This window comes from Melanerpes formicivorus, unplaced genomic scaffold, assembly GCF_026170545.1.
Source record: "Melanerpes formicivorus ecotype bairdi unplaced genomic scaffold, bMelFor1.0.p_v2 SCAF_86, whole genome shotgun sequence".
NCBI classification, from domain to species: domain Eukaryota; kingdom Metazoa; phylum Chordata; class Aves; order Piciformes; family Picidae; genus Melanerpes; species Melanerpes formicivorus.
In genome coordinates, this window is record NW_027142438.1 from 2,643,999 (window position 1) to 2,670,669 (window position 26,671).

Sequence of the window (26,671 nt, forward strand, 5' to 3'; positions counted from 1 at the left end):
TTTGTGTTTAGCTTGGCTTTGAGGGAACCTGAAACAATCAACGATACTTACAGGCCCATTCAAAGTAATTATCACCTGAGAGGGTGGCTCTGTATGGTAACCTGGAAATACCAGTTTTGTATGTTTCAAGGTTGTGTTTCTTATTTAAGTTCTAATGCTAAATTTAAGTTCTAATGCTGAAGACTACCTGATGTATTGTCAGAAGGACTTGTCTTGCTACAATGTGGAAGACTTCTCAAGTTGTGCATCACAGAAGACATCTCTTCAAGGACTGTACTTTTCATAACCCCACAGACATTCAGATCTGGACAGAAGCTCTCACTTCAATTCCAAACTGAAGGACTGACGGGGTGGGGGGGGGGGGTATGGGTTTGTTTGTTCTCCTGGCTTCCAGGAGGAACAAGGATGCTTTCACCTTGTGTAATTACCTGGTTTAATTTTGTTATATTTTGTTAGTATTGTCAATCTTGTATAAATCCCTGTTGTATACAGTGATTCAACATGTAGTGTCCAATATGCAGTTTGTGTCTAATGGTGTACAACAGATTTGTGCCATTAGCCAATCAAAACTTGTCTATTTTAAAAACTTCTTTCCTTTCCTTTCTTTTCTTTCTTTCTTGCTTTTATCTCTGATTGACGGGGTGGTGTGAGAGACTAATAAGTTTGTCTCTCTTGGTGTACTCAACAAAGATAAAATCACTTGCTGTTTGCCCAGACAATATGCATTGTGCAGAGCCACTAAGGACTCTTGGAAGGTGCAAAGATAACATTGCTCACTGGGCCACAGCTGGCCTACAACAATGACCCAGCCATTCACGCCTTCAGGGCAAGACAATCTCCACCCATCAAGTACCCTGGGCAGGGTGACACAATGGTTTTTACCACCTGTTTCCTGATGTGTAAGGAATGTGGGGGGATTGTCTGAATGGAGACGGGGGAGATGGAGATTCCCCCCCCCTCCATCCAAAATCTTGCCCAAACACACAGCAATACACAGAAAGATTTCTGGAGAAACGACCTAAGGATTATTTCCTGCCCCTGGAATTCCTGAGGGACAATATTTGAATACATACCTAAGGACTAAAAATTGTATAAACTGTAGAGAGAAACAGAGAGAAACAGAGGAGAAAAACGGAGATGAAGGAAAATACAGGAGACGGACCATGCTGCTGAGAAGGGAAAGCCGGGACAATGCTGCTCCGGAGAAAAGAAGCTGCCCAGAGGGCCACAGCTCCAGCCAAAGCCTCAGCACCCTTTCTCTACAGACCCAGGCTGCCCAGAGGAGCCTCAGCACCATTCCTGTACCAACCCAACATCTTCCCAGAGGACCACAGCTCTTCTCCAGCAAAAGCCTCAGCACCGTTTCTCTACAGACCCAACATCTCCTGCAGCACCTTTCCTCCACAGACTTTAACTGTCTTGGGGGGGATGAGGGGTATGGTAATATAATTCCTTTCCTCTTCTCTCTCTCTTCTCTCTCTCCCTCTCTCTTTTCTCCCTCTCCCTTTTCTCCCTCTCCCTTTTCTCCCTCTCCTCTTCTTATGTCCACTTTATTTATGTAATAAATAGTCTAGCTGTTGATACTTTGGCCTCGTTTGTGCCTCTAATTTCACAACACGGGAATGTTCTAAAAGAACTTGAGTCTCTTTCCCTCTCTGGACCGAGACACCTCCCCAAGTAAAACCATTCCTCCATCCCCTTGGTGACCTCCTTAAGGCAGTCCCAAGCCCAGGTGATTCCTCAGACCTTCTCTGGCTTTTATGTTTTTTTTGGTGGTGGTTTTTCGGAAAGCATGCACGGACTCCCTTGTTGGTGAAGCAGGAATCGTTTATTGGTACAGAACAAGCAGCTTATATAGGAAAAATCGAGCAGGGTAAGCAATTCCCTGACATTCTTGCACCACTGCTGCTAATTGGGTTTTCTCCTTTGATATGCAGCTGTCCATTGTTATCTTCATCCCATATCAGGTTGATCTTCTCCAGCATGGAGGCAAGTGTCCTTCTGTCTGGCACTTCAGGTTGTTTAGCAGGTCAGCTCTTCTTTATCATCAAGCTATCCTTCCAGTATCAGTGGCCTGTTGTTCTTTCTTCTCCTGAAACCTTCCATAGATACTTTCTGCTTTCCTACAGTGGTGGTTGTTGTTTTGGCTCCCAAAATGCTGCCACTTTCCCAGATCTCCTGGAGACCTCCTGTGAGCCCTGTCAACACATTTCTTGCTCTGAGCTGAAAGCCTTTCCTTCAAATCTGCATTTTCGTCCCTGCTGAAGGAATTTCACAGTTGTCAAGCAGGTCAGGAAGAGGAAGAGCAGCAGAGGGAAGTGGGGGGAATGATGAGGGATGTGAAGAAGAGGGCAAAGGGAATCTAAACTGAAAGTGGAGTTAAGAAACAGAGGAGAGAGGCAAAGTGGAGCAGAACCTAAGTACCAAAATCCAAGGAAGTTTTGCTCCCATTTTGATCAGACTCCCTGGGAGCAACAGAGAGAAGGGGGAAGGATGTTGAGAGAGATGGCATCGACCCCCCCCAAAAAGCCAACCCCATCCAGGGCTGCATCCAAAGCAGTGTGGCCAGCAGGTCAAGAGAGCTGATTCAGCTCTGCTCTGCTCTAAGACCAACAACTCCAACCATCAACCCAACACCACCATGGTCACAGGGTTCCTGAACACCTCCAGGGATGGGGGTTCCACCACCTCCCTGGGCATCCTGAGACAGTGCCTGACCCTCATAGAATCACAGAATTGTCAGGGTTGGAAGGGACCCCAAGGCTCAGCCAGTTCCAATCCCCCTGCTATGGGCAGGGACACCTCACACTGCAGCAGGTTGCTCACAGCCACATCCAGCCTGGCCTTCAAAACCTCCTCTCCAACCTAACCCTCCCCTGTCACCATCTCAGGCCATTTCCTCTCGTCCCATCACCTGATTCTAGGGAGAAGGGACTCAATGGCCTCTGGAGGTCCCTTCTGACCCCTGGCATTCTATCATTCTATGATCTCCACCTCACTCCAACCTCCTTGTTGGATGCAATGAGGTCTCCCTCAGCCTCCTCTTCTCCACATTCAACACCCCCAGCTCCCTCAGCTGCTCCTCCCCAAATCTCTTCTCCAGACCCTCCCCCAGCTTCCTTGCCCTTCTCCAGCTCCAGCTCCTGCTCCAGCTCCTCAATGTCCTTCTTGGAGTGAGGGCCCCAGATTGGACCCAGAAGTCAAGGTGCAGCCTCACCAGTCATATAATGCCCCCAAAGGAGTCTGGTCATTTACAAAACAATCAATAATGATCAGTAGTCATCAGCTGGGGGGACTTTTGTCAAGGGCTTGTGGTGACAGGATGAAAGGGAATGGATTGAAGCTTGAGGAGGGCAGATTGAGGCTGGAGATGAGGAAGAAATCCTTGGCAGTGAGGCTGCACCACAACAAGGTAGCTCATCCAAACTCTAGCTCCAGGGAGACCTCAGAGCAGCCTTCCACTACCTGCAGGGGCTCCAGGAGAGCTGGGGAGGGACTTGTGACAAGGGCTGGGAGTGCCAGGACAAGGGACAATGGCTTTGAGCTGGGAGAGAGGAGATTGAGACTGAAGAGGAGGAAGAAATTCTTTGCAGTGAGGCTGGGGAGACTCTGGCACAGGCTGCCCAGGGAGGCTGTGGCTGTCCCCTGCCTGGAGGTGTTCCAGGCCAGGCTGGATGAGGTTGGACATTAGGAAGAAGTTCTATACTCTGAGAGGAACTCCATGACTTCTCCATGCTCCTCATGCACTTTCCATCCTGTCATGGGATGCTGACTGCAGAGAGGGGGGTGGGGGGGGGGTTGGACTGGATGCCCTTTGGGAAGCCCCTTCCAACCCAGACCACCCCTCTGGCTCCCTGCATTCCTGTGCGTGATCCACTCCAGCCCTACCTCCCCAGCTCCCTCTCAGCAACGACAGATTGCCACTTCTGATTCCAAATTCCAGGCTGTGCTTTTGATGTGACCCTGCTTCAGCTCCTGAGTGGGACGTGAGAGCTTTTGGTGCTAATCTTGTTGCAAGCAGATTAATTTTTATATATTTTATATATATACATATATATATGTGTATATATATATACACACACAGATACATACACACACATATAAATATATATATATATATGTATACATATTTAAAACCCTCTCTTGCTGGAGGCTTGAGTGCAGGAGGAGAGCATTAACCCTCTCTGTCCCCCCTCCCTTCCTATTAATATGAAAATACTTCTAATATGATTAACTGCTCCTTTTGAAACACCAAAGAGGCTGAGATTATTTTGCAAGGTGATAACATTTCCTTCCCCCCCCCCACCTCCCCCCCACCTAACCAGTTTGTAACCCTGGGCAAGGTGGGGAGGAAGGAAAACACAATGGAAGTTTCAAAAGAAAAGGAAATAAATCCCCCCCCCCCCCAAAAAAATCATAACAAATAAACTAAAAAGTGGATTTTGATATCTGTTTTATATATATATATTTGAATAAGAATGGGATGGTGGAGTGCTGGAGCTCTGATGTCTCATACTGACTGCATTCATTTGCAAGCTAGAGTGCAAAAAAGCAGCGAGAGAGGTGCTGGAGGAGCTGTGGCTGTTAGCTAGGCAACAGTTGCAGTGCTCTTCAGAAGCAGCTCCCTGGGTCTGGATTGGATTTTATCCCTTTATTTATTTATTTTTAATCATAAATCTAAGTTGGATCCCATGAGGGTCTCCCTTGGGTTGAATGGAATTCAGTGCAGCTTGGTGTGAAAAGAGAGGAGTGGAAGGCTCTAAGCATTCCCCACCTGTAATGGGTTGGGGCAAACCCCCTCCCCACCACAGGGCAGAAACAACGACTCAGACAAAGGGATTGCAAAAGTGATGGAAAGTTTAAATAGAAAAAACAATTTAAACTCAAACAACAATGAAAGCTTTACAGAGAACCACAAGCACCATGACAAAGAGAGAAATCCCACAACATACCCAAGAACATCCCATCCCCACCTGGGGGTACACCCAAACCCCCCCAGGGCTCTTTCCTCCCCCCCCAACCCAGCCTTGGGCCTGGGCAGGCCCAAGGGAGGCAGCTCATTGCATTTTACCTAGGCAGCAGCTGGGGACGAAAGAGGAAGTGGAGACCCCGCATGGGCATTTTATAGGGGAGCAGGGCATTATGGGACCTGCCTGTGACCACCCCTTGGGCTGGGCCCACCCGTAGGGACCTCCCAGGTGTGGTCTGTGCAGTGGCATCCAGGCCAGCACCCAGCCTAAACCACCACACCACCTTAGCTATAGAATGGAATGGAATGGAATGGAATGGAATGGAATGGAATGGAATGGAATGGAATGGAATGGAATGGAATAGACCAGACCAGGCTGGAAGAGGCCTTCAAGATCATCGAGTCCAACCTATCATCCAACACCACCTAATCAACTAAACCATGGCACCAAGCACCCTATCAAGTCTCCTCCTGAACACCTCCAGTGATGGTTACTCCACCATCTCCCTGGGCAGCACATCCCAAGGGCCAATCTCTCTTGCTGGGAAGAATTGCTTCCTAACATCCAGCCCAAACCTTCCCTGGCACAGCTTGAGACTGTGTCCTCTTGTTCTGGTGCTGGGTGCCTGGGAGAAGAGACCAACCCCCACCTGGCTACAACCTCCCTTCAGGGAGTTGGAGAGAGCAAGAAGGTCTCCAGACCCCTCCCCAGCCTTGGTGCCCTTCTCTGGACACCTTCAAGTGTCTCAATGTCCTTCTCGAACTGAGTGGCCCAGAACTGGACACAGGACTCAAGGTGTGGCCTGAGCAGTGCTGAGTACAGGGCAGAATGACCTCCCTGCTCCTGCTGGCCACACTGGTCCTGATGCAGGCCAGGATGCTATTGGCCTTCTTGGCCACCTGGGCACACTGCAGGCTCATGTTCAGCCTACTGTCAACCAGCACTCCCAGGTCCCTCTCTGCCTGGCTGCTCTCAGCCACTCTGACCCCAGCCTGTAGCACTGCCTGGGGTTGCTGTGGCCACTATGCAGAACCCGGCACTTGTATGTGTTCAATCTCAATAGGAGGTAGGCCTCTGACAGTCAAAAAGCACTTTCTGTGAGGGCTCCTAGCCCCGATGTTCCATCCCATGGCACTTGGCTCTCAGACACAGATTCAGTTTTTACCTTTTGCTTGCCTTTTATATTTTTTTTCTTCCCCCCCCCCACCCCGACCTTCTCTCTCCATTTGCCAGGCTGAGTTCCTCCTCAGGGGCTCCACACCCCCTCAAAAAAAAAAAAAAAAAGAAAGTTTAAAAGACAGAAGAAAAAAAAAAAAGGAAAATAAAAAAGGGGGGAAAAAAAGGGGGGGGGGGGAAGGAGGGGGGGGAAAGAAGAAAAAAAGACAGAAAAGAGGGAAGAAGGGGGAGAAGAAAAAAGAGAGGAAAAATAAAGGGGAAAAAAAGGAGGGGGAAAGGAGAGGGGAAAAAAAAGAAGAAAAAAGAGAAAAAAAGGGAAAAGACGGAAAAAAGAAGGAAAAAAATGAAAAATGGGGGAAGGGGGGAAGAAGAAAAAAGAGGAAAAAACAAGGGGGAAGGAGGGGAAATAAAGAAGAAAAAAGAGAGGGGGGAAAGGAAAAAAGGGAAGGAGGGGGGAAGAATTTAAAAAAAAGGGAAAAAAGGAGGGAAAGGAGGGGGAAAATAAAAAAGAGAGAAAAAAGGGGAGGAAAATGAAGGGGAAAGAGTGCAAAAAGGGGGGGAAGGGGGAATATGGGGGGGAGAAGAAAAAAAGAGATAAAAAAGAATAAAAAAGGGGGGGAGGGGGGAAGAATAAGAAAAAAGAGAGAGGGGAAAAAAGGGGCAGAAAGGAGGGAGGAAAAAGAAGAAAAAGGGAAAAAAAGGGGGGGAGGGGGGAAGAAGAAAAAAAAGAGAGAAAAAAAGGGGGGGAAAAGGGGGAGAAGAAGAAAAAAAAGATGGAGAGAGAAAAAGAAGTCTTTTTCAGTTTGAATTGTAGTGCAGGGCAGCAGCAGGGCAGCAGCAGGGCAGCAGTCAGTGCCCACCCTGGCAGTTGTGTTCCCAGGAGGCTAGAAGTGCAACCCTCCTGTGAATGCCATGCTCTCCACAGTGGGTGGAATTTTACCCTGCCTGGTAGCTGGGGCAAGGAGGCTTTTGCTGTGCTGCTGAGGCTCTGCTCCACAGCTTTCATGGCACTGCAGCTAAATTCCAGTTGGCAGGACCAGAATCCACAAACTGGTTGCTCTATGCCAAAACCAAAGACTCCACAACCTCTCAGGGCAGCCTGCTCCAGGCCTCCAGCAGCCTCACACCAAAGAAGTTTCTCCTTAAGCTCAAGTGAAACCTCCTGGGTGCCAGTTTGTGCCCTCTGCCCCTTGCCCTGTCCCTGGGCACCACTGAGAAGAGTCTGAACCCTTCCTCTTGACCCTTTAGCTCTTGCTGAGCATTGTTCAGCTCCCCTCTGGAGCTGCTCTTCTCCAGGCTCAACACCCCCAGGGCTCTCAGCCTCTTCTCCTCACAGAGCTGCTCCAGCAGCTTCATAGCCTCCCCTGGACTCTCTCCAGCAGTTCCCTGTCCTTCCTGAACTGAGGAGCCCAGACCTGGCCACAACACTCCAGGTTTGGCTTCCCTATTTTCCTTTACACCGTCCCTTGGGTTAGGAGAGCAGGAAGGGAGAACATTGGGAGGACTTTTGCAGAGCTTTGGTGTGCACCAAGCCTTCAGTGGTGTGCAGGCTGCAGGAGCTTCTGGCATCGGCTGTGCCAGTGCTGTCTGAGGGCATCCTTCATCCCCACAGCTCTGAGCAGGTAGAAGCCTGTCTGGAGCTCCATGCTAAGGCTGTATCTGCTCTAAATAGAACAACTTCATCCACACACACATACAGATGGCAAGAAGAGTGATGAGACATCTTGTTTGGCCAAATATAGCAAATATAGCAAACCATGGGCTCTACCTTGGAGCTCCTTGGCACTTTCCATCTCCGAACATTGGGGGTTCAAGTTCTTCTCAGCTCTGGGTCTCTCTCTTTCAGTGCAAACTTCACTCTTAGCAAAGCCAAGGGCAAGGTTCTGCACCTGGGGCAGGTGCAGAAAGCCAGGCTGGGTGGAGAATGGAGGAGAAGGACTTGTACTTTGGAGTTCAAGATCTTCTCAGCTCTGGGTCTCTCTCCTTCAGTGCAAATTTCAGTGTTAGTAGACCCAAGGGCAAGGTTTTGCACCTGGGTTGGGTGCAGAAAGCCAGGCTGGGTGGAGAATGGAGGAGAAGGATTTAGGGGTGCTGGGTGATGAGCCAGGCAATGGGCACTTGCAGCCCAGAAAGCAGCTGTGTGCTGGGCTGGTCCCCTGCAGTGTGGGCGGCAGGGAGGGGATTCTGCCCCTCTGCTGCACTCTGCTGAGACCCCCCTGCAGTGCTAGGGCAGCTCTCAGCACAGACAGGGACCTGGTGGAGAGGGGCCAGAGGAGGCCACAGCACTGCTGGCAGGGCTGGAAGGGCTCTGCTGGGAGGCCAGGCTGAGAGAGTTGGGGTTGTGCAGCCTGGAGAAGAGAAGGCTGCAGGGAGACCTTCTGGTGGCCTTGCAGTGCCTCAAGGGAGCTCCAGGAGAGCTGGAGAGGAGCTTTTGACAAAAGCATGGAGGGAGAGGACAAGGGGTGATGGCTTCAAACTGCAAGAAGCTGGACTGAGATGAGACATTAGGAAGAAATTCTCCCCCAGGAGGGTGGGGAGACTCTGGCACAGGTTGCCCAGGGAGGCTGTGGATGTTCCCTCCCTGGGGGTGTTCAAGGCCAGGTTGGATGAGTCCCTGAGCAGCCTGGGCTGGTGGGAGGTGTCCCTGCCCATGGCAGAGGGGCTAGAACTGGAGGATCTTGAAGGTCCCTTCCAACCCAACCCATTCTGTTCCTTGAAATCCAGATTTTCCTGACATTATTTAGTGCTATTCCCCCTCCCACAGTGCTAGGGTGTGAATTAATTACAACTGAGGCTCTTGGCACAAGTTTCAAGCTAAAGAGAAATAGTTTTTGTTCTGCTTCATACTACTATGAAGATACTATGCTAACTTTACACCTTTGCTTCAGGAGATCCAATAAAGGGAGAAGTTTAAATGACAGCAGGGAACACAGCAAGCCCAGAAAGGCTTAGAGGGAGGAAAAAAGGGAGGGGAAAAGTATTGAGAATAATTTTCTTCTAAGGTTTAAAACCTTTTGCATAAACTCCTTCCCAGCAAGGCTCTTTCAGCACTGCTCTTAAAAGAGAAGTGACCATTTTCAGTGAGGTTAACCCAACAAGAGCCCTTTCTCACTTCAAGCTACTGCCAAGTTTCCAGCTCCTATGAATCTCTGAGATTCCAGCCTGGTGGAGCAGCTCTGCTCCACATCCAGCCCAGGGTTTGGCTCCTGCTTCCTAAGCACTCTGCTAGAAGGTAGCTGGATGAAATTCTGTGCCTTGTGTGTCACAGGTAGTCAGAGAGGATGCTCTGCTGGGGCTTCTGTTGCCTCTTCAAGTCCATGAATCCAAGGAAATTCTGTCTGCAACAGCCAGAGGATAGAATCATGGAAGAGTTTGGGTTGGAAAAGGCCTCTGGGATCATCCAGTCCAACCAGCAAACCAACCCCACCATGGCCACCAAGCCATGGTCCCAAGTGCCAAGGCCACAGGGTTCTGGAACACCTCCAGGGATTGGGACTCCACCACCTCCCTGGGCAGCCTCTGCCAATCCCTCTCCAACCTAACCCTCTCCTGGCACCATTTCAGGACATTTCCTCTCCTATCACTTGAGACTAGGGAGCAGAGCCCAACCCTCACCTCAATGCAGCCTCCTCTCAGGGAGCTGCAGAGAGCAATGAGGTCTCCCTCAGCCTCCTCTTCTCACACTCAACACCCCCAGGGTCCTCAGATGCTCCTCCCCAACCCTCTTCTCCAGACCTTTCCCGGCTTGGTTGCCCTTCTCTGGCCCTGCTGCAGAATTTCATTGCAGTTCCTGCAGACAGAGCTGCTGCTGGAGACAAGGCTGAGAGACAGAATCACTGAATGTGAAGGGTTGGAAGGGACCTCTGGAGATCATCCAGTCCAAGCCCCCCCTGCCAGAGCAGCATCACTTGGGGCAGGTTGTTGGGGTTTGTTTTGAGCAAGAGGGGACTTGGGTCCCAGGAGCACCTGTGCAATTCAGGCCTTGAAGAATTCTCTGTTGATAATATAGTGGTGGAGTAGGAGCTGTGAGAAAGTGCTGATTGCTTGGTATGCTGAAGTCCAGCTGCCCCTGAGAAGGGAGGCAAGCAAGATAAGGAGGAGGCGAGATCTGGGAAAGAGAGCAATTACACCGGATAGAAGAATTCCACAGAGTTGTGAAAACAATGATGTAACCTTTTAGAGAGTAACCAATAGTGTGTTGCCAAGTGGGCATAATTATAGCAAACTGTATATAAGATGTGTCTGATGCTCAATAAAGTTGGATTCCGCTGATCACATTGATCGTATAGCGGCCCCTTCTTGCAACAGTGGTGGAGAATGCGGGCAGTGGCGCCTTGAACAGGGACCCCACAGAGTGGGTCCTGAACCCAAAAAGGAGGGTTCTGCAAATCTCCGAAAGGAGTCACGGCGAAGAAGGGAGCCGTGCCGTTCCGACGAGGACTATCAGGGTTCGAGAGCGCGGAAAGCAAGAAGTATTCCAGTCCAGGATAGCAGTACTGGTGCTGTGTTTACCGACCCACAGAGAGGCGGAGGAAACAGCAGAAGACCGAAGACGCCGTAAGCCGATACTGCTCTGAGTAGTCTGTGCGCACAGGTATTACCGCATAATAGATAGTAATGGATAGGCAGGCGGCGTATGATTTATTTAAGTGCTTTTTAGAAAAGCGTAAGGCAGAGATATCGTCTAAAGTAATGCCTGGACTTTTGGCCCATGGATCCGCTTTAGGGCATTTCCCTAGCGGAGATAGTTATTTTGATGAAGCTTGTTGGAGAGAATACGGGAACAAGTTGTGGGACTTGGTAATAGATGGTGATAAAACTGCTATAAAGCTGCAAAAGTCGTGGCGAGAATGCATGAACTGTGTTAAAACCTATGAACTGGAACAGCGAATGGCTGCTGCAGTTTCAGCGAATTTGTCAGAACGGGATGCAGCGCCAGTTGTATCTGAATTGCGACCGAAGGAGGTGTTTGAAAAATATCGCCCGGGGCCGCCTCCGGCACAGAGCACAATACCACTACCGTGCCCTGCAAGACCTGAATTTCCACCTCCACCCCCACCGACGGAATTCAGCGAGGCGCCTAATGACCTAGCCCCAGGCGCAGCCTGCCTGGCTAAGGGAGTGGGGGCTTTGGCTGAACTGAACGACAGCGTAGAATCACAAACTGAGACAGTAAATCAGAGGGAGACACCGTTATCTATTTCTCCAGCTCAGTTAGAAAAGTTGGTGGAGCGTATGTGTCAAAAACTGATTTTAGAAAGTTCCCAGGGAAAAGAAATGCTCTTAGAAAATAAAACGGAGAAGAAACCTAGCTCGGGAGCGGTTGTGCGAATCAACTGGAAAGCGATTGCTCAGGAGGCTATGAAAAATGGATGTTACGATGTGGCTGCTGAGTTGTCTAAGGTACTGTGTTTTCCTGTAACGTATGATATTGATCATAATCAAGGACACTATCAGGTTTTGGACTGGAAGATTTTGCAGCAATTGAGAGCAACGGTAGCTGAAAGCGGGCTACATAGCGAGCCTGCCCGACAAATGCTGCAGTATATATGGGGTAGTGATTTGTTGGTTCCAGAGGACATTAGGACACTGATGAGAATGATTTTGACTCCTTCTCAAATGATCATGTTTGATAAGTTTTGGGGTCAGTTTTGTCAGCTCTCAGAGAATACACAACGGCAGCAGGGGGATCCTCTGGCTGGAGTCACAGCACAACAATTAATGGGAACAGGACAATGGTTTGGTGTTGTACGACAAGTTCGAAGTGGTCCTGCGGTCTTTCAGGAATCAATGGAATGTGCCCAAAAGGCATTAAAAAGAGTACAAGCAGACCCTAAAAGGCCGCACTATATGTCTTTAAGACAAAAGCCAGAAGAGTCGTTCGCAGAATTTGTAGATCGTGTATGTGAGGCAATGAGGCAGATATTCCTGACTATTTAAAGGGTTATATGTTAAAAAATGTAGCTTTTGAAGGAGCTAATACAAAAACAAAATCAGTGTTGGTAAATTTACCACAGGGGGCCACAATTGAGGAGATGCTGGAAAGAGCAGCTAACATACCTTCTGGTCCACAGGCTTTTCTCATAGATACTATGCACAAATTGGCTGAACGATCACTGAAATTGGAAGAGGTTGCGGAGTCACAAACCCAAACATTGGCAGCCTTAGCTCCTTTAAAGGCTAATACGAGGGGGCAACAAGGGGATGTTTTTCAAAGGAAGATACGATGTTATAAGTGTGGTAAAGAAGGGCATATCCGATCACAATGTAGAGTGAAATTTGTATGGTGTGATAATTGTAAAAGTAATTCTCATTCCACCAATGCACGTCAAAGTTCGGGAAACGGCCAGAGCAGCGCGAAGAGCTGCCGCGCCGGGACACAAGTGGCAGCTCCAGTCTATTACCAGCAGGACGCAGAAATGAAAACGACACCTCAGCCTTACAACCAGCAACCAGAGGGAACATCGGCTTGGACGTAGCAACAGCAGTAGATGCTACCTTAATAGATAATCGGCCCATTAAAGTGGAAACAAATGTAAAGGGACCTATATACATCAATGGTCAGCCTGTAGGAGCATTGTTAATGGGTCGATCATCTATGGGTGTTAAAGGGGTAATGGTATTGCCAGGGGTAATTGATGCGGATTACAGTGATCAGCCTGTACAAGGTGACAAAGGCTTTGGATCCACAGGGGGACTGGCTCTCTTAACTATACCAATGGGAAGACGACCAGTCGCTGGTGTTGAATTTTGGTACGGGTCTCAGCACGTGAAATTAATTTGCCTGCTAGATACTGGTGCTGACATCACAATCATGAGTAATGCACACTGGCCGAGACACTGGCCTTTAGAACCAGCAATAGGAGAAGTAGAAGGTGTTGGAGGAGCTCAAGCAGTAATGCAGAGTAGTCACAAAATTGTAGTGAAGATTGAAGGAAAACAGGCCTTAATTACAGTTACAGTTATGCCATTGCCTAATGTAATCAATGCTTTGGTGGGCCGGGATGTGATGCAGCAATTGGGTGTGGTCTTAACCTCAGCACCCCCCCCCCCCCCCCCCCAGCAGTTTCTGGTACGGCTACTGTCGACCATGGCTCTGTTCAGATTTAAAGCAACAGTACTCATTTTGTCATTTCTGATTGTAATGTCTTTCAGAGATTTGTTATTTAGAGCTTTGTTAAGTTTTTCTAATAAGCATAATGAATAAGTAAGCATTTGGTATTTATAAGTACTTGGTACATAGTAATTGCAGTAAGGTGTAAGTACTTTGTAATGAGTTCACATTGTATGATTTTCTTTTGGTTCGAACCTTTTTTAATTGTGTGCCTATAGGCATTTCAAAGGAGCTCCATGTAATATAGTTAAGGAATGTATAAACAGGTTTTAATTTTGGAAAGTGTTTTTTAGTTAATGTAACAATTTTATTTCTTTTTAGACACTGATTTGATGGATTAATTTTAACATAGTCTTTTAAGGTTTTAAGGATTTTTGGTATTAGCATAAGTTAAGGTTTGTAGTAAATAGGTATTAATTTTAACAACTATTCCTTCACTAATGTGCAGAAGAATCAAGACTAAGAGGAAACAGCATTTCCCATGAAGTCAAACATCGATCACAATAACTGTTATGATAATCTGGGGTCAAAAGCATCAATCAGAAGAATGTAACACAGCATCATGTGAATTAGGACTGAATATTATGGTTGGTTGATTGTTGTGTGATTAGAGAAAATGTTAATAGGGACTTATGTGTTATCTCACCAGTTTGCTATAATTTTACACACCTAGAGGGAAAATCAAAACTCATAACAACACAACATGCATTTTCATTTTCGGTTGAAAACATCAACAAAAAAAAAAAAGGGGGGGGGGGGAAGAGAATAAGAGATCAGTATTACTAGGATGAGCAAAAACACATTATTATGGGTAATTTTATATTGGGCAAAGCAATGAAGCTCTTTTGCTCTTGCTGATTGCCTGCAAGCTTTCTGTCTGTGAAGCTAGAGCCTGGCCAGATCTACCTTTACAGATTAAAGAAATCTTGCTACCATTAAACAATTTATGATTTTTGACCATCCTAGAGAAAATAAAAATGTAACATATCCCTAAAGTAGATTGTAAAACAGTGTTAAGGATTGCATTTATGTTTTAATCTTTGTAATGTGTTCAGGCATAATCACGTATTTTTTGTTAATAAGAGGAGTGAAATGTAAAGATCGGAACTATTAAGGTCTAAATTCCTTTTTTACAATGTCTGTTATCTTTGACCATGTATTATGCCAGCTCTGTTAGAGCATTCTATCTAGTTCAACTTAAGCTTTGTGCCTTGTATAGGTAACATGGCCCAACATAACAGGCAATAATGAATTTTGATTGAGCATTCAGACTGTGAGTGAACCTTTTTAGACGTGGCTGATAGGGATACCCAGATTTGATGTAAAAATGTTTGTTAATTATAGTAGTAAGCTTTAAGGTTTTTAGGTTTTATTGTACTAATTTTGACTATTGTTAAACTTGTTTATAATTGTATTATGCAAAGTGTTCAAAGCATAACCTCCAAGGCCTTACTTGCACAAAAGAAAAATGGGGGATTTGTTGGGGTTTGTTTTGAGCAAGAGGGGACTTGGGTCCCAGGAGCACCTGTGCAATTCAGGCCTTGAAGAATTCTCTGTTGATAATATAGTGGTGGAGTAGGAGCTGTGAGAAAGTGCTGATTGCTTGGTATGCTGAAGTCCAGCTGCCCCTGAGAAGGGAGGCAAGCAAGATAAGGAGGAGGCGAGATCTGGGAAAGAGAGCAATTACACCGGATAGAAGAATTCCACAGAGTTGTGAAAACAATGATGTAACCTTTTAGAGAGTAACCAATAGTGTGTTGCCAAGTGGGCATAATTATAGCAAACTGTATATAAGATGTGTCTGATGCTCAATAAAGTTGGATTCCGCTGATCACATTGATTGTATAGCAGCCCCTTCTTGCAACAGCAGGTCACACAGGAACACATCCAGATGGGTTTGGGAAGTCTCCAGAGGAGGAGACTCCACAACCTCTCTGGGCAGCCTGCTCCAGGGCTCCAGCACCTTCAACACCAAGGCAGCAAGAGCCTTGCCCTGCACCATTCAGATGCAGCATTCCATTAAGTGACTTTGGCAGTTGGCACACAACCATTGAGGGGGGGAAAAATCCAACATCTATCTATATCCATGCCTATAAAATCCCCAACAACCTTCTGAAGTGTCAGCCTGGGGGGAGGGGGGAGAGAAGAGGGAAAAAAACAGAAGAAGAAATTGAAATCTGATATTGAAATCTGATACAGTTGATAAATTTCATCTAAGTGCCAACCAAAGCACAAATGTTCTCCATGGAGCCATCACAGCACTGGGAGTTCACAACTGATGGCTTGGGAATGAGCAAAGGAAGGCAGCAAAAATATTTACCAGCAAAGCAGAAGTGGTTTGGCTCCAGAGCCTCCACTCAGCAGCTATTGACACCTGCATCCTGCCACTGCCTCAAAGCTTGGTTGAGTTCATTCATCATTTAATGAAGGGAAAGCAAACAGAAATTGAAATGGAGGTTTTCCCTCCTTTTCCCCCAGTCAGGAGCTTCACAGGCTCGGAGGTTTGGTTGGTTAATTCTTCCTCTTATTCTTGCCCTGTTGGGTTTGCTGTTTTGTTGCAACAAATGGGAGGTGCAGGCAGAGGAGTGTGGCCAACAGGCCCAGGGAGCGTCTCCACCCCCTCTGCTCTGCCCTGCTGAGACCTCACCTGGAATACTGCAGCCAGCTCTGGGCTCCCCAGTTCAGGAGGGACAGGGATCTGCTGGAGAGAGTCCAAGGGAGGGCTACAAGGATGCTGAAGGGACTGCATCATGGCCTGGGGAGGAGAGGCTGAGACCTGGGGCTGTTCATTCTGGAGAGGAGAAGGCTGAGAGGGATCTGATCAATGTTTATCTGAGGGCTGGGGGTCAGGAGGGAGGGGACAGGCTCTGCTCAGTTGCATCCTGGGATAGGACAAGGGGCAATGGATATGAACTCCAGCACAGGAGGTTCCACCTCAACATGAGGAGGAACTTCTGCACTGTGAGGCTCACAGAGCCCTGGAGCAGGCTGCCCAGGGAGGTTGTGGAGTCTCCTTCTCTGGAGCCTTCCCAGCCCCATCTGGAGGTGTTCCTGTGTGACCTGTGCTGGATTCTGTGCTCCTGCTCAGGCAGGGGGCTTGGACTGAATGATCTTTGAAGGTCCCTTCCAACCCTTAACATCCTCTGATCCTGTGATACCACCAAAATATAGTAATAATACTAAAGTTGTTCTCCTGCTTCCTGTGCATCCATGTTGTGCAAATTATCTAGAGCTTGCTGGATGAGTCTTCAGCAGTGAACTTCAGGTACCATCTGTACATCTTTCTGGCACTATTTATTTGCAATTAACCAGAGCCTTATGTTTTATCCCCTGCAACTCCAAGCCTTCAGTTCTGCAGGAGCTAAGTTTAGCAGAAGGGAATATTGGATCTAGCATCAGGTTGCCTAATGAGCAAAATCTAGCCCACTGCTCCGGATTTAAAGAGTTGGGACTGAGGAAAGTTGCTCTTCCTAGGTGGGAAAAAAAAAACAACACAAGACAACAAGGTTTGAATAGCACCTGCAAGGGTAAAAGACACGGTTTGTAATGATTTGTAGAATCATGGAGTCATGGAGCTGTAAGGTCCTGGGATAATAGAACCATGGAATCATGAAATCATAGAATCATGAAACCATGGGATCATTGAGTCATGGAAACAATCATTGAGTCATGGAATCAATCACTGGATTGTGGAATCAATCACCGAATCATGAAATCAATTACTGATTCATGGAATCAATCACTGAGTCATGAAATCAATCATTGTATCATGGAAACAATCATTGAGTCATTAAATCAATCATTGAGTCATAAAAGCATTGAATCATAGAACCACAGAATTGTCAGGCTTGGAAGGGACCTCAAGGATCAGCCAGTTCAACCCCCCTGCCATGGCCAGGGGCACCTCACACTACAGCAGGTTGCTCACAGCCACATCCAGCCTGGCTGCAAACACCTCCAGGCATGAGGCTTCCACCACCTCCCTGGGCAACCTGTGCCAGGCTCTCACCACCCTCATGGGGAACAACTTCTTCCTCACATCCAATCTCAATCTCCCCACTTCTAGTTTTGCTCCATCCCCCCCCTAGTCCTATCACTCCCTGACACCCTCAAAAGTCCCTCCCCAGCTTTCTTGGAGCCCCCTGCAGATCCTGGAAGGCCACAATTAAGTCTCCTGGGAGCCTTCTCTTCTCCAGACTGCACAACCCCAACTCCCTCAGCTCCAGCCCTCTGCTCCTCCTCGTGGCCCTTCTCTGGACACCTTCCACCACCTCCAGATCCTTCCTGGCACAGAGGCTCCAGAACTGGACACAGAGCTCCATCTGTGGTCTCAGCAGAGCGGAGCAGAGGGGGAGAATCATGGAGTCATTGACTCATAAAGTCATTGAATCATAAAATCATGGAATCATTGAATCCTAACATAATAAAATCATTGAATCATTGAATCATTGAATCATGAAATCATGGAGTCATTGAATCATTGAATCATTGAATCATGAAATCATGGAGTCATTGAATCATTGAACTACTGAACCATAGAATCATGGAATCATTGTATCATAGGATTATTGTGGTTGGAAAAGCCCTCCAAGAGCATCCAGTCCAGCCCATAACCCAACACCACCATCATAGGGTTGGAAGGGTAAGGCCAAAAGGCCTCCTCCCTCCCCCCTGTAAAGTAAAGGGGAAAAAAATTGAAGGGAAAGGAAAAAAAAACTCACAGCTTAATTAGCAAAGCAGTGAAGCTGTATATTTACAAAGCAATATAGGATATGCAGGGGAATTTACAGAATTTACAATATTTACAATATATACAAAAATATACAACAAAGTAGCACAGAAATGAGAGTTCCCCCCTCTGCTGAGGGGGTTCCCCACCTCCGCTCCCCCCTCTCTCCCCCTTCCCCAGAGTGGGTTAGAAAGAGAGAGAAAGAGAAAAAAGTTAGAAGCAGTTATGTGTTAATTGGAAAGCAGTTAATACAGGCCTTGCAGTTTATCAGTCTTCAAGGTCAAGCCTTGGCCAAAAGCCCAGCACAGAGAGAGCTACTGCCCAAAGGAGGAGCGGAAGAAAGACTGATAGAAAAGTACCGGAATGCCCAGGATACCCTCCTGCACTCCCAGTTCAGAAGGTGCTTCCTCCCACTCTACCAATGAAATTAGTTTAGATCCGTCTTTTTCTTTTACCAACTTCCGACCACCATATTCCCTTTCTTAAGGGGACAGCCTCAACCAGTCACAGGCCACTAAACCATGTCCCAAAGTACAATCTCTACACATGTTTGGACACCTCCAAGGGTGGGGACTCCACCACCTTCCTGGGCAACCTATTCCAGTGCCAGAGCATGCAGTTTGATGGGTCAGATATCACACCAGTGAGAACAAGCTCCACCAGAGCACAAGGACTTACCTAATGAGTGAGAGACTGTAGTAAGTTACTCCAGGTGACTCAAGCTGTCCAGCTCCAGTCACACAATAATCCTTCAGCCTCACAGAGCTTCTCTTCAGCTCAGTACTTAAAAAGCAGAACCTGTAAGAGAACAGACACTGATGTGAGGTACCAGCAGCTCCCTAGCCTCAGGTGATAGCAGGAGAAGAAATGGCCTGAAATGTGCCAGGGGAGGAGGAAAAATGTCTTTGGTGCCAGAGTGGTCAGGGACTGGCAGAAGCTTCCCAGGGAGGTGGCAGAGTCCCCATCCCTGGAGGTGTTCCAGAACCCTGTGGCCATGGCACTTGGGGCCATGGCTTGGTGGCCATGGTGGGATTGGGTTGATGTTGGACTGGATGCTCCCAGAGGCCTTTTCAAACCCAAAAAATTATATGATTCTATGAGACTTTATTGATGCTGGAGATTGAGATTGCTGCTTCTCCTCCCATCCCACCCCACCCACAGGCACTGCACATCTTGAAACTGGCAGATGCAGTCCTCTGCCCACAGAGCACTGTGCAGTGGGTTCAGAAAAGTCCTTCTGATCAGAGAATTCCTGGAGTCAGCCTCCTGCAGGGTCCTCTGCAAGAGGTGGGATCAAAGACATGGCAGTGAGTTAGGAGCCCTGTCAACATCTGCAGCAAAGGAGTAGGTAGGGAACCATCAAAACACTGAATCTTCTGATAGCTGAACTGCTGCTCCACTTCTGACTACAGCAAAGGCTGAGGGAGCCGGGGCTGTGCAGCCTGCAGAGGAGAAGGCTCCAGGGGCACCTCAGAGCTGCCTGCCAGGACCTGAAGGGATCCTGCAGGAAGGCTGCAGAGAGACTTCTCCTGAGGGGGTCTGGAGCCAGGCCAAGGGGCAATGGTTTGGAGCTGAGGCAGAGCAGGGTCAGACTGGAGCTGAGGAAGAAGTTCTTCAGTGTGAGGGAGCTGAGCCTCTGGCACAGGCTGCCCAGGGAGGCTGTGGCTGGCTCCTGCCTGGGGGTGCTGCAGGCCAGGCTGGATGAGGCCCTGAGCAGCTGAGTGTAGCTGAGAGGTGTCCCTGGGCATGGTGGGGAGCTTGGAGCAGAGGAGCTCTGAGGTCCCTTCCACTCTGAGCCATTCTGTGATTCCACAGTTCAGGGAAGAGGTGTGGAAAGAGCAGGGAGAGAGCAGAGCTTCTGGATCTGAGCTCTGGCAAAGAAGTCAACCTTCCACCTCTGTGGAAGAAGCAGGATTCATAGACCTGTAGAATGGTTTGGGCTGGCAGGGATCTTAGAGATGGCTGAGCCGCTCCATGAGAGAAGGGCAAGCTGGGAGCCCTGAGGTCCCCTCCAACCTGAGCCATTCTATGACAGTTTGTGCCAACATGGTCCACCCCAGCTCTTGGTGGCACAGCTTTCACCAGCTCCATGTCAGTGTCCTGACTGCTGAGTGCTAGGTGCTGAGCACCCTTCCCAGCACCAGCCACCCAGCTGTGATGTGAAAGGCTGATGGGAAGGGCTGGTGGGGCTGCAGACACCAACAGCTCATCCCGGAGCTCGGTCATCTTCTCCTCAGCTGAGTGAAGTTCCCTGAAATCTGCTGCTGCATCTGTGTGCACAAGGGAGCAGGGAGTGGGTGGGGGAATGATGTGTGGTGTAGAAGACATTCAACCAGAAAACCCCAAACTTAGCCTCTGCCCATGCAGCAGGCAGCTCTGAGAGCAACTGTATGTCACTTCTGCTTCACTGCCCTCCCCACGAGCAGGGCTCTGGTTGGAAGCACTGCGCCACGGCTTGAGGTGGCAGGGATGGAGCTCACAGGTTCAAACCCCCCACAAGCAGCTGGGAAACTGCTGCACAACACCTCCTCTCCCCCCCCCCCCCCTTCACTTCTGCTGCTCTCTTGGTTCCTGAGCTGAGTAACTCTGGAGTTCAGCAGAAATCTGATTTCTGGGGTCCAAATGCTGCTAGGAGCAGTTCCACCAATGCTTGAGATGTAAATGTTCAGAAGTGCTGAACTTCCTCCTCCTTTTCTTTTCTTCCCTCTCCAGGAGGTGCCAAATACATTCATTTGAAGGGAGAGGACATCCTCCAGCCCATTTCAGTTCAGAGATTCAGAGACTGGGTTGGCTTGCAAGGAATCTTCAAGCTCATCCAGCTCCAACCCCCTGCCATGGGCAGGGACACCTCCCACCAGCCCAGGCTGCTCAGGGCCTCATCCAGCCTGGCCTTCAACACCTCCAGGCAGGAGGCAGCCACAGCCTGCCTGGGCAGCCTGTGCCAGAGTCTCCTCACCCTCACTGCCAAGGATTTCTTCCTCATCTCCAGTCTCAACCTGCCCTCCTCAAGCTCCAATCCATTCCCTCTCATCCTGTCACTACAAGCCTTGTCAAAAGTCCCTCCAGCTGACGATTACTGATCATTATTGATTGTTTTGTAAATGATCAGATTCCTCTGGGGGCATTATATGAGTGGTGAGGCTGCACCTTCACTCCTGGGTTCAATCTCCAAGAAGGACATTGAGGAGCTGGAGCAGGTCCAGAGAAGGGCAACCAAGCTGGGGAAGGGTCTGGAGAAGAGGGCTGGGGAGGAGCAGCTGAGGGCCCTGGGGGTGTTGAGTGTGGAGAAGAGGAGGCTGAGGGAGACCTCCTTGCTCTCTGCAGCTCCCTGAGAGGAGGCTGAAGCCAGGTGGGGTTGGGCTTCCTGCAAAGCCTTCTTACCCTCAAGAAGACCTGAGGTGCAGCATCACCAGTGCCCAGTCCAGGGGCACAATCTCTGCCCAGCTCCTGCTGCCCACACCACTGCTAAGCCAGGCCAGGCTGCTGGTGGCCATCTTGGTAGGATGAGAATGAATGGCCTCAGGTTGCACCAGGGGAGGGTTAGATTGGAGAGTAGGAAAAGTTATTTTGCTGCCAGAGTGGTCAGGGACTGGCACAGGCTGCCCAGGGAAGTGGTGGAGTCCCCATGCCTGGAGCTGTTCAAAAACTGTGTGGCCATGGCACTTGGGGAGATAGTTTGATGTCTTAGGTGGCCTTAGGTTGGACTCAGTGATCTTGGAGATCTCTTCCAACTAAAACAATTCTGTGACTCAGGCCGGGGTGGGTTTAGGTTGACAGTTGGACTTGATGAGCCTCCAACTAAAACAACTCTCTGGTACCATCACCTAGACTGAAGAAGCCTCTGAAGACATAGAGGGTGCACAGAGCTCACCAGAGCTCTTGGTTCATGTGTTCCAGTACCATAATTCTGATTCCCACCACAGTGACCTACCTCATGGAAGAAGCCAATGATCTGCTCTGGATCTGCAAAGCTCCCTGATCCCTCTACCTGCCAGGATCACCTCCTGCCAACCTCATGCTGCTGCTTCTCTTCACACCTTAGAATCACAGAATTGTCAGGTTTGGAAGGGACCTCAAGGCTCAGCCAGTTCCAACCCCCCTGCCATGGCCAGGGACACCTCACACTACAGCAGGTTGCTCACAGCCACATCCAGCCTGGCTGCAAACACCTCCAGGCATGAGGCTTCCACCACCTCCCTGGGCAACCTGTGCCAGTCTCTCACCACCCTCATGGGGAACAACTTCTTCCTCACATCCAATCTCAATCTCCCCACTTCTAGTTTTGCTCCCTCCCCCCAGTCCTATCCCTCCCTGATGCCCTCAAAAGTCCCTCCCCAGCTTTCTTGGAGCCCTCTGCAGATCCTGGAGGCCACAAGAAAGTCTCCATTCCCCCTAGGCCTATCCTGCCTCTGAGAGCTGAGCCCAGGTGGCACAGAAGTTGCTGAGCAGCAGCTATCTGCAACGAGGTGAGATGAAACCATGCAAGGAACAAATCAGTGCCTGCTGCCTTCTCTTCACCCTGCAGAGATTGTCCTGGTGAGCTTCTTTTCAAGAAACTTGGGGGGGGTTAACATATCTGTTGCTGGCTTCCCAAGACTCTCTTCTTTTGAGCTGGATCTTTTGTCCCTCCCACATTTGCATCTCTTGTGCCAGAAACCAAAAAGAGGAAAGAAAAGTTTTGTCTCTTTATTCTTGGGGGGGATGGGGGAGGAGAGGGAAAGACTTTCCCTGTTCTAATTCAGGACACACATTGTGGCAGCCCAGTAGAGTTTGTGTTTTCTTAGGGTATTTTGGATTAGTCTCCATCACAAGTGGTCAAAATGCAGAAGAAGATGGCCTGGGGTGGGCTGCTTCAGCCACACAATTATAGGACGGGTTTGGTTGGAAGGGACCTCCAAAGCTCATCCAGTCCAACCCCCCTGCAGTCAGCAGGGACATCCCCAACCAGATCAGGTAGCTCACAGCCCCATCAAACCTTACCTGGAGTGTTTCCATGGATGGACCTTCCACCACCTCCCTGGGCAACCTGTTCCAGAGCTCCACCACCCTCACAGTAAAGAACTTCCTGATGTCCAATGTCCTAACCCCAACCCAATCCAACCCTAATTCCAGACCAGGAAAACTCAAACCAACCCAAAGACCCCCGACACTGGAGGTGTTCAGGGAGAGCCTGGATGGGCTGCTTGGTGCCATGGTTAGATGGTGTTGGGTGAGAGGTTGGACTCGATGATCTCAAAGGTCTTTTCCAACCTGGTTTATTCTATTCTATTCTTGTTCTGTTCTTGAGACCCAGCTTCCTCTAGAAGATGACCCTTACCTGTTCTGTGGATGTATCATGAGCATCAGTTGATGCCTGCTAAGTGCTGTGAAGAACAGAAGCCCCCTGGGGAACAAACACAGCTCTCATGGGGCAGAATTCTGCAGCTGTTGGCCAAGTCCCTGAGTGTCCCTCTGTGGTGGGGTGGAAGGGTAAGGCCAAGAAGCCTCCTCCCTTCCCCCTTGTAAAGTAAAGGGAAAGAAAAATTGAAGGGAAAGGAAAAAAAAACCTCACAAGCTGAATTAGCAAAGCAGTGGAGCTATATTTACAAAGCAGTGTAGGATTTGCAGGGGAATATTTACAAATTTACAATATTTACAATATATACAAAGATATACAACGGAGTAACACAGAAATGAGAGTAACCCCCCCCGGCAGAGGGGGTTCCCCACCTCCGCTCTCCCCTCTTTCCCCCCCCTTTCCCCAGAGTAGGTCAGAAAAAGGGAGAAAGAAGAAAGAAAGAAGTTAAAAGCAGTTTTGTGTTAATTGGAAAGGAGTCAATACAGGCCTTCTATCTTATCGGTTTCAAGGCCAAAGTCTTGGCAGAAAGCCCAGCAGAGAAAGAGCTGCTACCCAAAGAAGAGGCGGAAGCAAGACTGAAGATAGGGTGCCGGAGTGCCCAGGATAGTCCCAGCTCACTCCCAGTTCAGAAGGTGCTTCCTCCCACTTCACCAATGAAATAGTTTAGATTATTCTTTCCGTTTACCAACTTCCGTCCACCATATTCCCTTTCTTAAGGAGGCAACGTCAACCGGCCACACCCTCAAAACCAGCTGGCAGGCAGCACCCAGCAGAGCTGGGCAGTGGCACAGGATGGTGATGAAGCAGTTCAAAGTGAAACTGCTACCTCTGCTTCTAGACAGAGCATTTGCATTTGGGGAGAAAAGTGGTGTTTCTTCTGAGGGATTGGCATCAGAATCTCTCAGAAAGGCCCAAAATACCTTTGTTTTTTGGTTTCCATGAGCTAGCTCAGCTTGGAGCCTGTCAGCTTGCTTCTGCTTTGCACACAGAGCTGCAACACTGCTCTGAACGTTGACAGGGGTCAGGTATTGGAAGAGGCTGCCCAGGGAAGTGGAGGAGAGACCATCCCTGGAGGTGTTCAAAGAAACAAGGAGACAGAATCATAATCACAAAGTGGTTTGAGGTGGAGAAGCTCCCTGTAATGGGTTGGGGCAGAAACGACGACTCAGACAAACAGATTGCAAAAAAAGTGATGGAAAGTTTAAATAGAAAAACAATAAAAAGCAACAATGAAAGTTTTTACAGAGAACCACAAGCACCATGACAAAGAGAGAGATCCAAGAACATCCCATCCCCACCTGGGGGTACACCCAAACCCCCAGGGCACTTTCCCCCCCTCCAACCCAGCCTTGGGCCTGGGCAGGCCCAAGGGAGGCGGCTCACGCCATTTTACCTAGGCAGCAGCAGGGGATGAAAGAGAAAGTGAAGACCCCACATAAACATTTTATAGGGGAGCAGGGCATTATGGGAATGGAATACCTGGTTTCCTGTTGTAGTGGTTTGAGCCTTAACTGAGAGTTAAAAGCTCAAATGGGGAAAAGGCTGAGAATCTCTTCCCCACTCCCCCCCCCCCCCCCCTCCAAACAGGGAGAGGGAAAAAAAAAAAAAAGGGTAAGGAGCAAATCCACTAAACAACAATCTGGAGTCAGCTTGGAAGTAGAGAGGCAAATAATTTTTTTTCTTCAAATTATATTGTGGTGGTTTGGCTCTGGCCTGGAGGCCAGATACCCACCAAGCCGCTCCATCACTCCCCCTCTTAAGTGAACAGGGGAAGAAGGGAAAGAAAATATAACAGAAGCTGGGGATAAGATAGGAGCAATTTAATAACACTAATAAGCAAACAGCAAATAGACCACGCAGAAGCAAAGAAAGCAGAGAGAGAGATGTTAGTCTCTACTTCCCATCAGCAGGACGGTGGTCGGTCTCGGGAAGCAGGGCTCTCTAAGCTTGGTGGTTCCTCGGGAGGATAAACGCCACAGACGAATCCCCAAACTTCCTTCTTTCACTTCCTTCTTATACCTGAGCTGACGTCATATGGTATGGAATACCTCTTTGGCCAGTCTGAGTCAGCTGGCTCAGTTGTGTCCCCTCCCAAGTTCCTGCCCAACCCTCAATGTACTCCTGGGGCAGGGAAATGTTGAAAGGACACAGCTCGGATACTGGATTCAGCCGTAGCCAAAACACTGCTGTGTTATCAACTACTGCTGCAAAAAAACCACAGCACTAGAACGATGCTGTGAGGAGAATTAACTCCACCTCAGTTCAACCCAATACATATATATATATGACAATAACAGGGAAAAAAAAAGGTTCACAAGGGCAAGGAACAAGAATGGATGGGAGGGGGGACAGAAAAGAATAATACAAAACAAGTCTTTCTCTGAGGAGGTGCAGAGGCAGCAGGGAAAAGGATCAGGTCCGGCCACGTGGCTGAGGAGCAGGAGGGCAGCTGCAGTAGCTCTCATCCAGCAGAGGCAGGAGCCAAAAAGGAGATCCAACAGCTATGATGTCCTGCTTTTTATACCCTGGGTGGGCAGGGAGGGGGGAGTGGAACAGACTCAGCTTTCCCAGGGGGAAACGCCCTTCAGGGAGTGTAAAGTACCCGCAAGCCCTCCACCCTGCTTTCTTCTTTTGTTTTCAGAAAAAGGCGTTAACCCACCACACCTGTGACCATCCCCTGGGCTGGACCCACCCCTTGGGACCTCCCAGGTGTGGTCTGTGCAGTGGCATCCGGGCCAGCACCCAGCCTAAACCACCACACTCCCTGAGAGCATCCAGTCCAGCCAGCAGCTCAACCCCACCATGGCCACCAAACCCTGGCGCAAAGTGCCATGGCCACAGGGTTCTGGAACACCTCCAGGGATGGGGACTCCACCACCTCCCTGGGCAGCCTCTGCCAGTCCCTGACCACTCTGGCACCAAAGACATTTTTCCTCCTCTCCAGCCTAACCCTCCCCTGGAGCAACCTGAAGCCATTTCCTCTCCTTCTATCATTTATTACTAAGGAAAAGAGCCCAACCCCACCTGGCTCCAGCAGCCTCCCAGGGAGCTGCAGAGAGCAATGAGGTCTCCCTCAGCCTCCTCTTCTCCGCACTCAACACCCCCAGCTGCCTCAGCTGCTCTTCCCCAGCCCTCTTCTCATTGCTCTTCTCTGGACCTGCTCCAGCTCTTCAATGTGTCTCTTGGAGGGAGGGAAGGTCCCAACACTGAACTCAGGACTCAAGCTGCAGCCTTGCCAGTGCCAAACAGAGAGGCACAATCCCTGCCCTGCTCCTGCTGCCCACACCACTGCTGATCCAGGCCAGGCTGCTGGTGCCCTTCTTGCCCACCTGGGCACACTGCTG

At 49.0% G+C, this 26,671-nt stretch overlaps 1 long non-coding RNA gene across 1 annotated transcript; it reads right to left on the minus strand.

Moving 5' to 3' along the window:
• Positions 1–1,812: 1,812 nt before the first annotated feature.
• Positions 1,813–23,357, minus strand: LOC137454845 (uncharacterized). Its single transcript, XR_010990689.1, has 3 exons — positions 23,307–23,357; positions 18,668–18,787; positions 1,813–2,261 (listed from the first exon to the last, which is right to left on the minus strand). It is a non-coding gene; the product is annotated as an uncharacterized lncRNA (long non-coding RNA).
• Positions 23,358–26,671: the final 3,314 nt, after the last annotated feature.